Here is a 13,861-nt window from a genome sequence, read left to right on the forward strand (position 1 = left end):
CCATGATGTACTCCTTTCCCAATTTGTTCCATGTCCAGTTCTAAGTGTTGCTTTCTGACCTGCATACAAATTTCTCAGGAGGAGGTAAGATGGTCTGGTATTGCAGTCTCTTGAAGAATTTTCCACAGTTTGTTGTGATCCACACAGTCAAAGGCTTTGGTGTAGTCAATAAACCATAAATAGATCTTTTTCTGGAACTCTCTTGCTTTTTTGATGATCCAGAAGATAATGGCAATTTGATCTCTGGTTCCTCTGCCTTTCATAAATCCAGCTTGAACATCTGGAAGTTCTCAATTTCACATACTGTTGAAGCCTAGCTTGGAGAATTTTGAGCATTTCTTTGCTAGTGTGTGAGATGAGTGCAGTTGTGCAGTAGTTTGAGCATTCTTTGGCATTGCCATTCTTAGAGATAGGAATGAAAACTGACCTTTTCCAGTCCTGTGGCCATTGCTGAGTTTTCCAAATTTGCTGGCATATTGACTGCAGCATTTTCACAGCATCATCTTTCAGGATTTGAAATAGTTCAACTGGAATTCCATCACCTCCACTAGCTTTGTTCATAGTGATTCTTCCTAAGGCCCACTTCACTTCACATTCCAGGATGTCTGGCTCTAGGTGAGTGTGAGTGATCACACCATCGTGATAATCTGGGTCGTGAAGATCTTTTTTGTACAGTTCCTCTGTGTATCCTTGCCACCTCTTCTTAATATCTTCTGCTTCTGTTAGGTCCATACCATTTCTGTCCTTTATTGAGCCCATCTTTGCATGAAATGTTCCCTTGGTATCTCTCATTTTCTTGAGGAAATCTCTAATCTTTCCCATTCTATTGTTTTCCTCTATTTCTTTGCATTGATTGCTGAGGAAGGCTTTCTTATCTCTCCTTGCTATTCTTTGGAACTCTGCATTCAAATGGGTATATCTTTCCTTTTCTCCTTTGCCTTTATCTTCTGTTCCAATAAAACTTTACAAAAAACATGTGGTAGGCCAAATATGGTCCATAGACATAATTTCTGATCCCTTTTCTAAATTATCACAGGTGACTTTGATCACTGAAGCCATGAAATTAAAAGCACTTGCTCCTTGGAAGAAAAACGCTGACAAAACTGAGAGCATATTAAAAGGGGAAGACAATACTTTGCCTAAAAGGCCCATAGAGTCAAAGCTATGGTTTTTCCAGTAGTCATGTATGGATGTGAAAGTTGGACAATAAAAAAAGCAGAGCACCAAAGAATTGATGCCTTCAAACTGCGGTACTGGAGAAGAATCTTAGTCCCTTGGACAGCAAGGAGATCAAACCAGTCAATCCTAAAGGAAATCAGCCGTGAATATTCATTGAAAGTGCTGATGCTGAAGCTAAAGCTTCAGTACCTTGGCCACCTGCTGGGAAGAGTCGACTGATTGGAAAAGACCCTGATCTTGGGAAAGGCTAAAGGCAAGAGGAGAAGGGGATGACAGAGGATGAGATGGTTGGATAGCATCACAAATTCAATGGACATAAATTTGAGCAAACTCTGGGAGATGGTGAAGGACTCGGAAGCCTGGCGTGTTGCAGTCCATGGGGTCACAAAGAGTCAGGCACAACTGAGCGACTGAAAAACAACGAGAAAATGAAAAATATAAAACAGCGAACTTTAGGCATTAGAATAATCCATAAGACTTTAGTTCTCAGAGAATAACATGATAAACATTTTTCCATCATATTTAACTGATAGCAAAATCTTGAACTAGTAGATGGATTCAAGGTATATTTTGGCAAGAGAACCAACAGCAAATAGGACTCACTAATATAACAGATGAGTCAAAGATGACTCCAAACTTCTTAGCATAAGTAAATGGTGATGCCATTTAATGAAATCGTAAGTAGGAATATACTTTTGTATGGGGGGTAGAATTAAAATTCTAGATTGGACTACTGATTTTGAAATATCCATAAAACATCCAAGTAGAACTTTCAGGTAGAATGTTGAATGTACTCAAGAGGTTTCAACATAAATTGGGGAGTCATCAGCTCATAGACAGCATTTAAGCCATAGAAATGAATGAAATTATCTAGGCAGAGAATGTAGAAAGAGAAAGGAAGATGAGGAAATATCTTGATGTACTTTCTGAACCATCTAAGTAAGAGTTAATCATGTTCATTATAGTTAACCAGTGCCAGGAGAGTTTTATTTCTGCCAACCTTGGTGAACTCAGAATTTGTGAGTGGCAATAAATACACATTTATATTGTACAAATAATTTTTTTCTAATTTATTGAAGCACATACCCTTTTTCCAAGAACTGTATTGGGGTACATGTTCATCTGAACAAGTGCTGATAATTGTGATTAGTATAATACAGTTAAAGTAACATTTCTAATAAATTCATTTTATTTTATTCATCACAGTCAAAGAGAAAATATTAGCCTTCCCAGCACAAAGAAAAGCAACTGATTTCAAATAATCTCTGCAATGCAACTTGCACTGCATTTTTATATATTACATTCTCAATGCACCACCACTTGAGGTGTTACCTGCCCAGAGATATAGGTAAATTCCTTGTAGTTTAATAATGTGAAGGAAACACAAACTAAAAGTCATCTTTTAGTTTGTCATCTACTGAAACATCTTACCCTTCATATATGTGAGACAGATCACTCTCTATTTCCAGGAAAGCAATATGAAAAGGAAAAGGAAATAATAGATGAGAGAAGAGCAAGAGTGCTCAAATCAATGAATTTATTGCAGTCATTCCATTTTCCGGGAATGGGTAAAGAGGTGGTGTATTCTATTTTTAGTATGGCTGAGGACCTCCTCTCAGGCCAACCCTCTGGTAAATAATAACCACAAACTCTGGGCAAAGTATAAAACACAATTAACTGAAGATACTGAAGGGTGAACAAAGGCAGGCAGAAATGGTGTGGAGTCAATATCTGTTAAAAAAAAAAGAGAGAGAGAGAGAAAGAGAATGACACTGGGTAAAATTCCAGTTTTTGTAACTTTCTAAAGGATGGAAGTCTCAAGGATTAAAGAACTGAGTTGAAATTTGAGCTGACATCTACTGCAGGAAAGACAAAAATTTCCAATTCAGTTTAGCCAAGTTACCAGCCTGATTTTTTTTAAACATCAATATTCTTCAAAGGAACGTAATAGAACCAAGAATTTCTATAACACATTCTTCACAATGTTCAGGATACAATACAAAATTGCTCAACATACAAAGAAATAGAAAAATATGGCTTATTCTCAAGAGAAAAGATAATAGAGACCAGTCTTGAGAAGATCCAGATGTTGACATTAGCAGATTAGGATTTTTAAAGCAGATATTATGATTATGCCCAAGGATGTAAGGGAAAATATTCTCACAGTGTGTGAATATTAGGGCATCTCAACAGAAAAGTAAAAACTATAAAAAGGAATTAAATATAATCTCCTCACCTGGAACATGCTATATCTGAAATTAAAGTGTTATCAAATGGGTTTAGCATCAGAGTAGAGATGATAGAGGAAAGGTCAGCCAGCTTAAAACCAGATCAATGCAAGTGATAACCATCTAAAGCAGAGGTATTTCCATGAAGGTCTAGTGGTTAAGAATCTGCCTTCTAATGCAGGGGGTACAGGTTCGAACCCTGGTTGGGGAGCTAAGATCCCACATAGCTCATGGCCAAAAAAACACATCGTAAAACTGAAGCAATATTGTAAAAAATTCAGCAAAGACTTTTAAAATGGTCCACATCAAAAAAAAAAAAAATCTTTAAAAAAAAATTTAAGAAAAGAGGAATAGAAAAGAGGATGTGAGAGAATAGCACTGAAACATGTATATTGCCATATGCAAAATAGAAGACCAGTGCAAGTTGCTGAGGAGAAGGCGATGGCACCCCACTCCAGTACTCTTACCTAGAAAATCCCATGGACAGAGGAGCCTGGTAGGCTGCAGTCCATGGGGTCTCGAAGAGTCGGACACGACTGAGCGACTTCACTTTCACTTTTCACTTTCATGCATTGGAGAAGGAAATGGCAACCCACTACAGTGTTCTTGCCTGGACAATCCCAGGGACAGGGTAGCCTTCTGGGGTCGCACAGAGTCGGACACGACTGAAGTGACTTAGCAGCAGCAGCAGCAGCAAGTTCGCTGATGAAACAGGGAATTCAAAACTGGTGCTCTGGGACAACCCAGAGGGATGGGGTGTGGAGGGAGGCAGGAGGGGGGTTCAGGATGGTGGAACACATGTACACCCATGGCTGGCTGATTCATGTTGATGTATGGCAAAAAAAAATCACAATATTGTAAAGTAATTAGCCTCCAATTAAAATAAATAAATTAATTTAAAAAGAAAATAACAAAAGAAGCAGAGCATCAGGGACTTGTGCAACAATATCAAAAGGTCTTCTATACACATAATTGGGAGTCTCAGAATGAGTGGAGGGTAAATATGATGTAGAAAAAATTTCTGAAAAAATAATGCTTGTTCTTTTCAAATTTGGTAAAAGTAATAAATTTACAGTAAACACTAAGCAGAATTAATTCAAAAAGAACGATTCCTAGACCCATCATAGTCAAGCTGGTGAAAACCAAAGAGAAAAATCTTAACACTAGACAAAGAAAAATAACACGCGGCACACAAAGGAACAGGAATCGCTGACTTCTCACCAGAAACAATGATCTTTACAGTGCTGAGATATTTTTTTAAATAGTGAATGCAAAATTTTATCTCCAGCAAAATCATTCCTCAAAAATCAAGATCAAAGACATTTTCAGACAGGAAAAAAATAAGATTTCTTGACCTGCCAACATGCACTGCCAAAAATGCTAAAGAAAGTTCTTCAGGCTGAACGGAACAAAAACCTACATCTTCAGGAAGTAATAAAGTGCGTTAACATTGAGAAATATGTGTAAATATATAAATGATTATTATTCTCTTAAATTTAAAGATACATGTGGCTCTTTAATGGAGGAGGGCATGGCAACCCACTCTCCAGGTATTCATGCCTGGAGAATCCCACGGACAGAGGTCACAAAGAGGCAGACACAACTGAAGCAACTTAGCAAGCACACACAGATGGCTCTTTAAAGAATCGCATTCATCCAAATATTTGAAGACAGACTGAATTTTTCACTCTAAATCTAAATGTTATCAAGCTTAGATTTTGAAAGATCATCAGATTTTTCCTGGCATGAAACTGACATTTGGATATAACATCGTTATTATTTTCTGAAATTAAATACATGTTTTCTATCAACATTTACTTGTCACATTCATTTTATTTGCCTTTTTTTCTCCCCTTTGTAGAGAAATGTGTCTAGAGTTAATAAGCTTAGCAAGCTTCTAGCCTAATAGGATTATGCTCAGAACATCTCTTTTGAAAGGGAGACATTTTCCTAATGGACTATCATTTAGAGAGAGTTTTGAGTTGTGAATCAATGAAGCAATAAATAATGAACACACTCCTGTGTAGTTAGAACTCCTAGGTTTCAGGGCATGTTTTTCTTCATCAAGTAAGATCAAAACATGTTCATATATGGGTAAAATTCTTAGAGAAAAACAAAGTTTATGTAGTTGTTGTTTAGTCGCTAAATCCTATCTGACTCTTTTGCGACCCCATGGACTGTAGCCCGCCAGGCTCCTCTGTCCAAGGGATTCCCCAGGCAAGAATACTGGAATTGGTTGCCATTTCCTCCTCCAGGGGATCTTTCCCACCCACAGACTGAACCCATGTCTCCTTTGTTGGCAGATAGATTCTTTACCAATGAGCCACCTGGGAAACCCCAATAAAGTTTCCTGAAAAAAATTATAATGTTAAACACTTCCAAAAAAGAAAAGCATAATTTAAAAGTTAAGCTTAAAGTGTGTGTATCACAATAAACTGGAAAATTCTTAAAGAGATGGGAACACCTGCATCCTGAGAAATCCATATTCAGGTCAAGAAGCAATAGTTAGAACCAGACATGGAACAATGGACTGGTTCCAAATTGGGAAAGGAGTATGTCAAGGCTGTATATTGTCACCCTGTTTATTTAACTTATATGCAGAGTACATCATGAGAAACCCTGGGGTGGATGAAGCAAAAGCTGGAATCAAGATTGCAGAGAGAAATATCAGTAACATTAGATATGCAAATGACATCACCTTTATGGCAGAAAGCAAAGAGGAGCTAAAGAGCCTCTTGATGAAACTGAAAGAGGAGAGTGAAAAAGCTGGCTTGAAACTCAACATTCAAAAAATTAAGATCATGGGCTCTGTTCCCATCACTTCATGGCAAATAGATGGGGAAACAATGGAAATAGTGTCAGACTTTATTTTTTGGGGCTCCAAAATCACTGCAGATGGTGACTGCAGCCATGAAATTAAAAAAGGCGTGCTCCTTGGAAGAAAAGCCATGACCAATCTAGACAGCTTATTAAAAAGCAGAGACATTACTTTACCAGCAAAGGTCCATCTAGTCAAAGCTATGGCTTTTCCAGCAGTCATGTATGAAAGGGGAGAATTGAACTATAATGAAAGCTGAGCACTGAAGAACTGATGCGTTGGAACTGTGGTGTTGGAGAAGACTCTTTAGAGTCCCTTGGACTGCAATATCAGACCAGTCGATCCTAAAGGAGATCAGTCCTAGGTGTTCATTGGAAGGATTGATGCTGAAGCCGAAACTCCAATACTTTGGCCACTTGATGCGAAAACCTGACTCATTGAAAAAGACCCTGATGCTGGGAAAGATTGAAGGCAGGAGGAAAAGGAGATGACAGTGGATGAGATGGTTGGATGGCATCACAGACTCGGTGGACATGAGTTTGAGCAAGCTCTGGGAGTTGGTGATGGACAGCGAAGCCTGGAATTCTGCAGTCCATGGGGTCGCAAAAGTTGGACTCGACTGTGTGACTGAACTGAAGCTTAAAGTGCATTCAAATACTGTTGGATAAAAGAATGAGACTATATGTCAATGCTATTTAAAATCTTGAGTAAAAATATCTAAAATAAAGTCATCAAAATCATATTCAGAATCTTTTCATAGTTTCTAGAGGCAAGCAAACAACAACAAAAAAATATTTTCCATGTTTTTGCACTTGCCAGCTAGATATTTGTTCTGGATGCTCTACCAACACCTCAGCATCTGTATTTCAGCATTAAAGTTATCTTCTGAGGACTTCCCTGATGGTCCAGTAGCTAAGACTCTGTGCTCCCAATACAGGGGGCCTGGCTTCCATCCCTGGTTTGGAACATGATCCTACATACTACAACTGAGAGTTCACATGCCATGCAAAGATCCCACATGCCTAAGACCTGGCGCAAATAAATAAGACCTGGCTGCTATTGAAAACACCAGTACCACCAGTAGAAACTGCTGCTCTAGGTCTTCGTTGCTGAGTGTGGGCCTTCTCTAGTTTCGGCTCTCGGGCTCTAGAGTGTGTGGGCTTCAGCAGTTGTGGCACACAATCTTAGTTACTCTGCAGCATGTGGGATTTTGCAAGACCAGGGATCAAACCCATGTCCCTTGCATTGGCAGGCAGATTCCTAACCACTGGACTACTGGGGAAGCCCCAGAAAACTATTTCTGTGTGAGCCTGAAGATACAGAAAGAGTTAGAGAGGGAAAGGGGAATTTATGGGGCTGTCAAGACTGCCTCCACAATAGAAAACTTTACATTGCTTTTTGAGATAAACTTTCTTTTATCTGAAATTCCTTTTCAAGTGTGCACGAGGTCTGTAGTGGAGGAACTCTGTTCCCCTCTAAATCTGATTATCTTATTCACATATTGGGAAGAGGGGCCCAGAGACTGGGCTGGAATAGCGGGGAGAACAAGGAAGATTGCTCCCTACGAGAGTCCTGGGATAGAGCGTTTCACCCAACCATCTATTCAGCATCTCAGCCACCAGCACGGCAGGCGGCTTTCAGCCAGAGTCACAGCTTAAGGGGCCACACTCCTGAGTGAAGCTGGCAGGATCTGAGCTTTTAGCCTGTCAAGATCCATATTGGCTGGCACAAGAACAGAGATCCCTTCTAAAATTGAACATGGCAGCCAAATTAATCCTATTAAACTCTAAATGACCCTCCACTGAGGGATGCACATTAAGAAGATTGTTGCTATATTACAATCCCTTCTCTATCATAAAAATCTTCTTAGGAAAACAGAATTTTCAAAAACGTCATAGAATGTCAGAGGTAGAGGTCATCTTAAAAGACTATAGACTGCCTTAGTAATCATCCCATCCTATCATTTTATTTCACAAATGCTTGGCACAGGGAGAAAGAAAATTCATCAAAATATGTGAATCACCTTTTTTCCCTTCAGTTCAGTTCAGTCAGTCAGTCGTGTCCAACTCTTTGCAACCCCATGAATCGCAGCACGCCAGGCCTCCCTGTCCATCACCAACTCCCAGAGTTCACTCAAACTCATGTCCATCGAGTCGGTGATGCCATCCAGCTATCTCATCCTCTGTTGTCCTCTTCTCCTCCTGCCCCCAATCCCTCCCAGCATCAGAGTCTTTTCCAATGAGTCAACTCTTCGAATGAGGTGGCCAAAGTCTTGGAGTTTCAGCTTTAGCATCAGTCCCTCCAAAGAACACCCAAGGCTAATCTCCTTTAGAATGGACTGGTTGGATCTCCTTGCAGTCCAAGGGGCTCTCAAGAGTCTTCTCCAACACCACAGTTCAAAAGCATCAATTCTTCGGCCCTCAGCTTTCTTCACAGTCCAACTCTCACATCCATACATGACCACAGGAAAAACCATAGCCTTGACTAGATGGACCTTTGTTGGCAAAGTAGTGTCTCTGCTTTTGAATATGCTATCTAGGTGGGTCATAACTTTCCTTCCAAGGAGTAAGCATCTTTTAATTTCATGGCTGCAGTCACCATCTGCAGTGATTTTGGAGCCCAGAAAAATAAAGTCTGACACTGTTTCCACTGTTTCCCCATCTATTTCCCATGAAGTGATGGGACCAGATGCCATGATCTTAGTTTTCTGAATGTTGAGCTTTAAGCCAACTTTTTCACTCTCCACTTTCACTTTCATCAAGAGGCTTTTTGGTTCCTCTTCACTTTCTGCCATAAGGGTGGTGTCATCTGCATATCTGAGGTTATTGATATTTCTCCTGGCAATCTTGATTCCAGCTTGTGCTTCTTCCAGACCAGCATTTCTCGTGATGTACTCTGCATAGAAGTTAAATAAGCAGGGTGACAATATACAGCCTTGATGAACTCCTTTTCCTATTTGGAACCAGTCTGTTGTTCCATGTCCAGTTCTAACTGTTGCTTCCTGACCTGCATACAAACTTCTCAAGAGGCAGGTCAGGTGGTCTGGTATTCCCATCTCTTTCAGAATTTTCCACAGTTTATTGTGATCCACACAAAGGCTTTGGTATAGTCAATAAAGCAGAAATAGATGTTTTTCTGGAACTCTCTAGCTTTTTCCATGATCCAGCGGATGTTGACAATTGGTCTCTGGTTCCTATGCCTTTTCTAAAACCAGCTTGAACATCTGGAAGTTAAAGGTTCACGTATTGCTGAAGCCTGGCTTGGAGAATTTTGAGCATTACTTTACTAGCATGTGAGATGAGTGCAATTGTGTGGTAGTTTGAGCATTCTTTGGCATTGCCTTTCTTTGGGATTGGAATGAAAACTGACCTTTTCCAGTCCTGTGGCCACTGCTGAGTTTTCCAAATTTGCTGGCATATTGAGTGCAGCATTTTCACAGCATCATCTTTCAGGATTTGAAATAACTCAACTGGAATTCCATCACCTCCACTAGCTTTGTTTAAAGTGATGCTTTCTAAGGCCCACTTGACTTCACATTCCAGGATATCTGTCTCTAGGTGAGTGATCACACCATCGTGATTATGTTGGTCATGAAGATCTTTTTTGTACAGTTCTCCTGTGTATTCTTGCCAGAAACATAAAATGCATATAATATATAATATCTATAATTGGGTTTATGAAATAAAATAAATTCTGAGCATTTTTAGTTCCTTAAAATAAATCTCAATATAGTCTAATCTAAAGCCTCTTTAAGGATAAACTTGAAATAGATCTTTAGGCAATGTGCTCATCTATACCACTCCTAGGTTGATGCAAATGTCTTCTCTGACCGGATTGATCTTTTCCCTGCCATTAGAATAAGCCTTATCTCTCTGAGCGCTAACCCATTTTAGGTAATTTTTCACAGCTTGAGTCTATTACCTTCTTTCTATGCCACTATACATATCTTGACTTCTTTCTTCCTATTGACTTTATTCTAGGTTGAACTTTTAACATGGTAGAAAGCTCTTCTACGGCAGCTTTCAGGCTTTAATCAAACTTTAGGAAAATCAAGCAAAGTCCAGCATGAGATATGTGCATGCACAGTCATTCAGTCATGTCCAACTCTTGCAATCCATGGGTTGTAGCCTGCCAGGATCCTCTGTCCATGGGATGTTTCAGGCAAGAATACCAGAGTGAGTTGCCATTTCCTCCTCCAGGGGATCTTCCCAACCCATGATCAAACCGGAGTCTCTTGCCTATCTTGGATTGGCAGGTGGGTTCTTTCCCACTGAGCCACCAGGGAAGCCTCCAGCATGGTAATAACATTACACCTAATGCGTACAGCATGTCTAATTGGTGTGAGACAACTTACTAAGCAAATTACTTCTTTATCATGATACCTGATTTTATCTAGAGTTGAGTGATATTAAAATGTCCATGTTGCTTACAAAGGATGAGACTCAGAGTTAGGAAATTGCCCAAGGTCGCATAATTAGAAATAGTAGAACCAGAATTTTAATGCTAACATTTTATATCAGAGCCCTCTCTCTTATTCACTGTGCAAACCTACCTATAAATGTATGATGGACCATAGTGAGAGACAAAGCTGGAAAGTAATTTGTGACTTAGATTTATTATGCATGTGCTCTGTTGCTTAGTCATGTTTGGCTCTTGTGTCCCCATGGACTGTAGCCTTCCAGGCTCCTCTATCCATGGGATTCTCCAGGCAACAATACTGGAGTGGGTTGTCATACCCTCCTCCAGGGGATCTTCCCAACCCGGGGATTGAACTCGAGCTTCCTGTGTCTCCTGCATTGGCAGGCGGATTCTTTACCCACTGAGCCACCTGGAAGGCTTTAAATGTGCTATAGGACTGAGTATAAGAGGGGCATCCAACTCAGTCTGGGGAACTCCAGGAAAAATTCATAAATGAGTTGCCTTCAGAGCTGAATTTTGAGTCAGGTACTATGGCCGACGTATTCTCCAACCAGTAGGAAGATCACAGAGGAAAGAACAGAGGTATGAAAGGGTGTGGGACACTTTTTAAATTTAACAATTATGATTTGTAAGTGTCATCTTAAAAAAATCAGTCCACTAAATTATGTAGAAATAAATATGCAACAAGTTGGCAAAACAAAGTATACTTTAAATATGTTTCAGTAGATAGCTCATCTGAAATTCTGGATTTTTCAGTCACTTTATTCTGATGCTATGGCAGCCAACTAATTCTTAACTTTAGCTGGTGTAAGACTGGGAAGGCTGGCTTCACTGCAGATTCCTGCTGCTATGTAATCTTTTCTCCTCTGCCCTTCCAAGCTTTCCTTTAGGGTTAATTTGGCTGTACGGGTGGCATCTTCAAGTTACAGATCTTGTTTACATATTTTCTTAAGGAGAAGTTTTCCCAGTTACATAGTTCTTTCCCATTGATGTGACTTTCCAGGCAAAGTAAGGCCTAGATGGATGTGACTGAAATAAATATGATCGTCCCTCATCATTCCAACCAAAAAAAAAAGAAAACCCTCCAAGTGAAGGAACACCACCTGGCTGAGTGTATCCTTGAATCACAGAAGTTATGCTCTGTACCAGCAGAGTTGTGACAGTGGGTTCTCGGGAAACAAGACAGTGTGGCTGAGCTGGTTTCCCAACTCTTTGCACCAGCACTCAGCGATGTGAGCTCATGCCACCGCACATCAAACCTCAGTGCTCGGTCATTGCATCCACACTGTGTTCTTGACACTCATCCTACAGAATGGATTTCTGTTTCTTCTCGGTTGCTGATACTATACCATTTGCAGCTATAGTTTTCACTGAAGGGATTCCTCCAGCTACAGCAGCCAAACGGTATTCAAAGTGGATGTCAAAGTGAAAGTGAAAGTCATTCAGTCATGCCCAACTTTTTGCAACCCCATGAACTATAGAGTACAGGGAATTCTCCAGGCTGGAATACTGGAGTGGGTAGCCTCTCCCTTCTCCAGGGGATCTTATCAACCCAGAGGTCAAACCCAGGTCTCCAGGTCTTCAGTCTGGACAAGTTTAGCAGAAAGGCTGGATGCGGTCAGTGAAAAGTGATAACTGTGCTCTGCCATCTTTACCTGGACAGCACTTTTTTGTTGTTTATAGTAGCTTTATTCATAACTGCCAAAAAATTGAAATAACTCACATGACCACTAATTGGTGAGGAAGGCAGAGTGAGTTCACTGGTGAAAATGGGCGTCAAATCAATGGGTGTCAAAGTGAAAACAAAAGTGTTACTCAGTCATGTCCAACTCTTTGCAACCATGGACTGTAGCCCACAAGCCTCCTCCATCCATGGAATTCTCCATGCAAGGATACTGGAGTAGGTTGCCATTATCTTTCCAGGGGATCTTCCTGACTCAGAGATCAAACCTGAGTCTCCTGCACTGCAGGCAGATTCTTTATCATCTAAACCACCAGGGAAGCTCCTAGATGTCAAAGTGAAAGTGAAAGTCATTCAGTCATGCCCAACTTTTTGCAACCCCATGAACTATAGAGTACAGGGAATTCTCCAGGCTGGAATACTGGAGTGGGTAGCCTCTCCCTTCTCCAGGGGATCTTGTCAACCCAGAGGTCAAACCCAGGTCTCCAGCATTACAGGGAGATTCTTTACCAGCTGAGCCACAAGGGAAGCCTGGATGTCAAAGGATACCATTAAAAACTCCCAAACCAGGGGACTTCCATAATGGTTGAGTAGTTAAGACCTCTCCTTCCAATGCAGGGGTTCAATCCCTGGTTGGAGAACTAAGATCCCACAGGCCTCAAATGCCCCTCCCCCCAAAATAACATAAAACAGAAACAATATTGTAACAAACTCAATAAAGGCTTTTTAAAAAATGGTACATATAAAAATAAAATCTTAAAAAAATAAAACCTCCCAAACCAGAGAGTGAAGATTAAATTAAAAAACATAGAAATCTAGGTCTTTCCAAAAGATAACTATAAAAGTATCAGAAATATCAAATGATAAATTTTAAAAAACACATCACATAAATAAAGACAGAAAACAATACAAAATAATTTGGAAATGTTAAAACAAAACACAAAAACTCTATCAATAAATGTGAATGATCTTAACTCAGCTATTAAAAGAAATAAATCTCTATTATACTCACAGAGCAAGACCTAACTTCATGATGCATTCAAGAGACACACCTAAAATAAAGTGACTCAGAAGTTTAAAATGAAATGGGCAAAAACATCCTAGGAATATGGAAATAGTAAGAAAGCAAGTCTTCAGATTTTGATGTCTCAAACAGAATCAAGCCAAAATTCATTAAAGATAAAAGGTCCGTATGAATACCAAGTTTTAAAATCCACAAAAAATACCAGACAGCTGAGTATCAATATGTTAAGTAAGGTACAAACTACATTTATTAATCTTTATTAAGCAGAACCATAGGGGATGCAAAGAGAAATAGAAACATACTAATAATAGGAGACTTCCACTCTCAGTAGAAGATAAATCATGATGACAATAAATATATAGAAGACCTAAATAACATATTTAATAAGATAGCTCTTATGGACCCATACTGAACATTAACCCTGACAATAGAAAACACATAGTGTATTTACAAAAGTGATCAAATATTAGGTCACAAGGAAAATAATAGTAAATTGCTTAAGACAAAAAAAT

General features: G+C 39.6%; 1 pseudogene; it reads right to left on the reverse strand.

Moving 5' to 3' along the window:
* Positions 1-11,405: 11,405 nt before the first annotated feature.
* LOC112442270 (proteasome subunit alpha type-2-like) lies at positions 11,406-12,357 on the reverse strand (annotated as a pseudogene).
* Positions 12,358-13,861: the final 1,504 nt, after the last annotated feature.

The sequence above is a fragment of the Bos taurus genome, chromosome 2 (genome assembly GCF_002263795.3).
Source record: "Bos taurus isolate L1 Dominette 01449 registration number 42190680 breed Hereford chromosome 2, ARS-UCD2.0, whole genome shotgun sequence".
Taxonomy (NCBI): Eukaryota; Metazoa; Chordata; class Mammalia; order Artiodactyla; family Bovidae; genus Bos; species Bos taurus.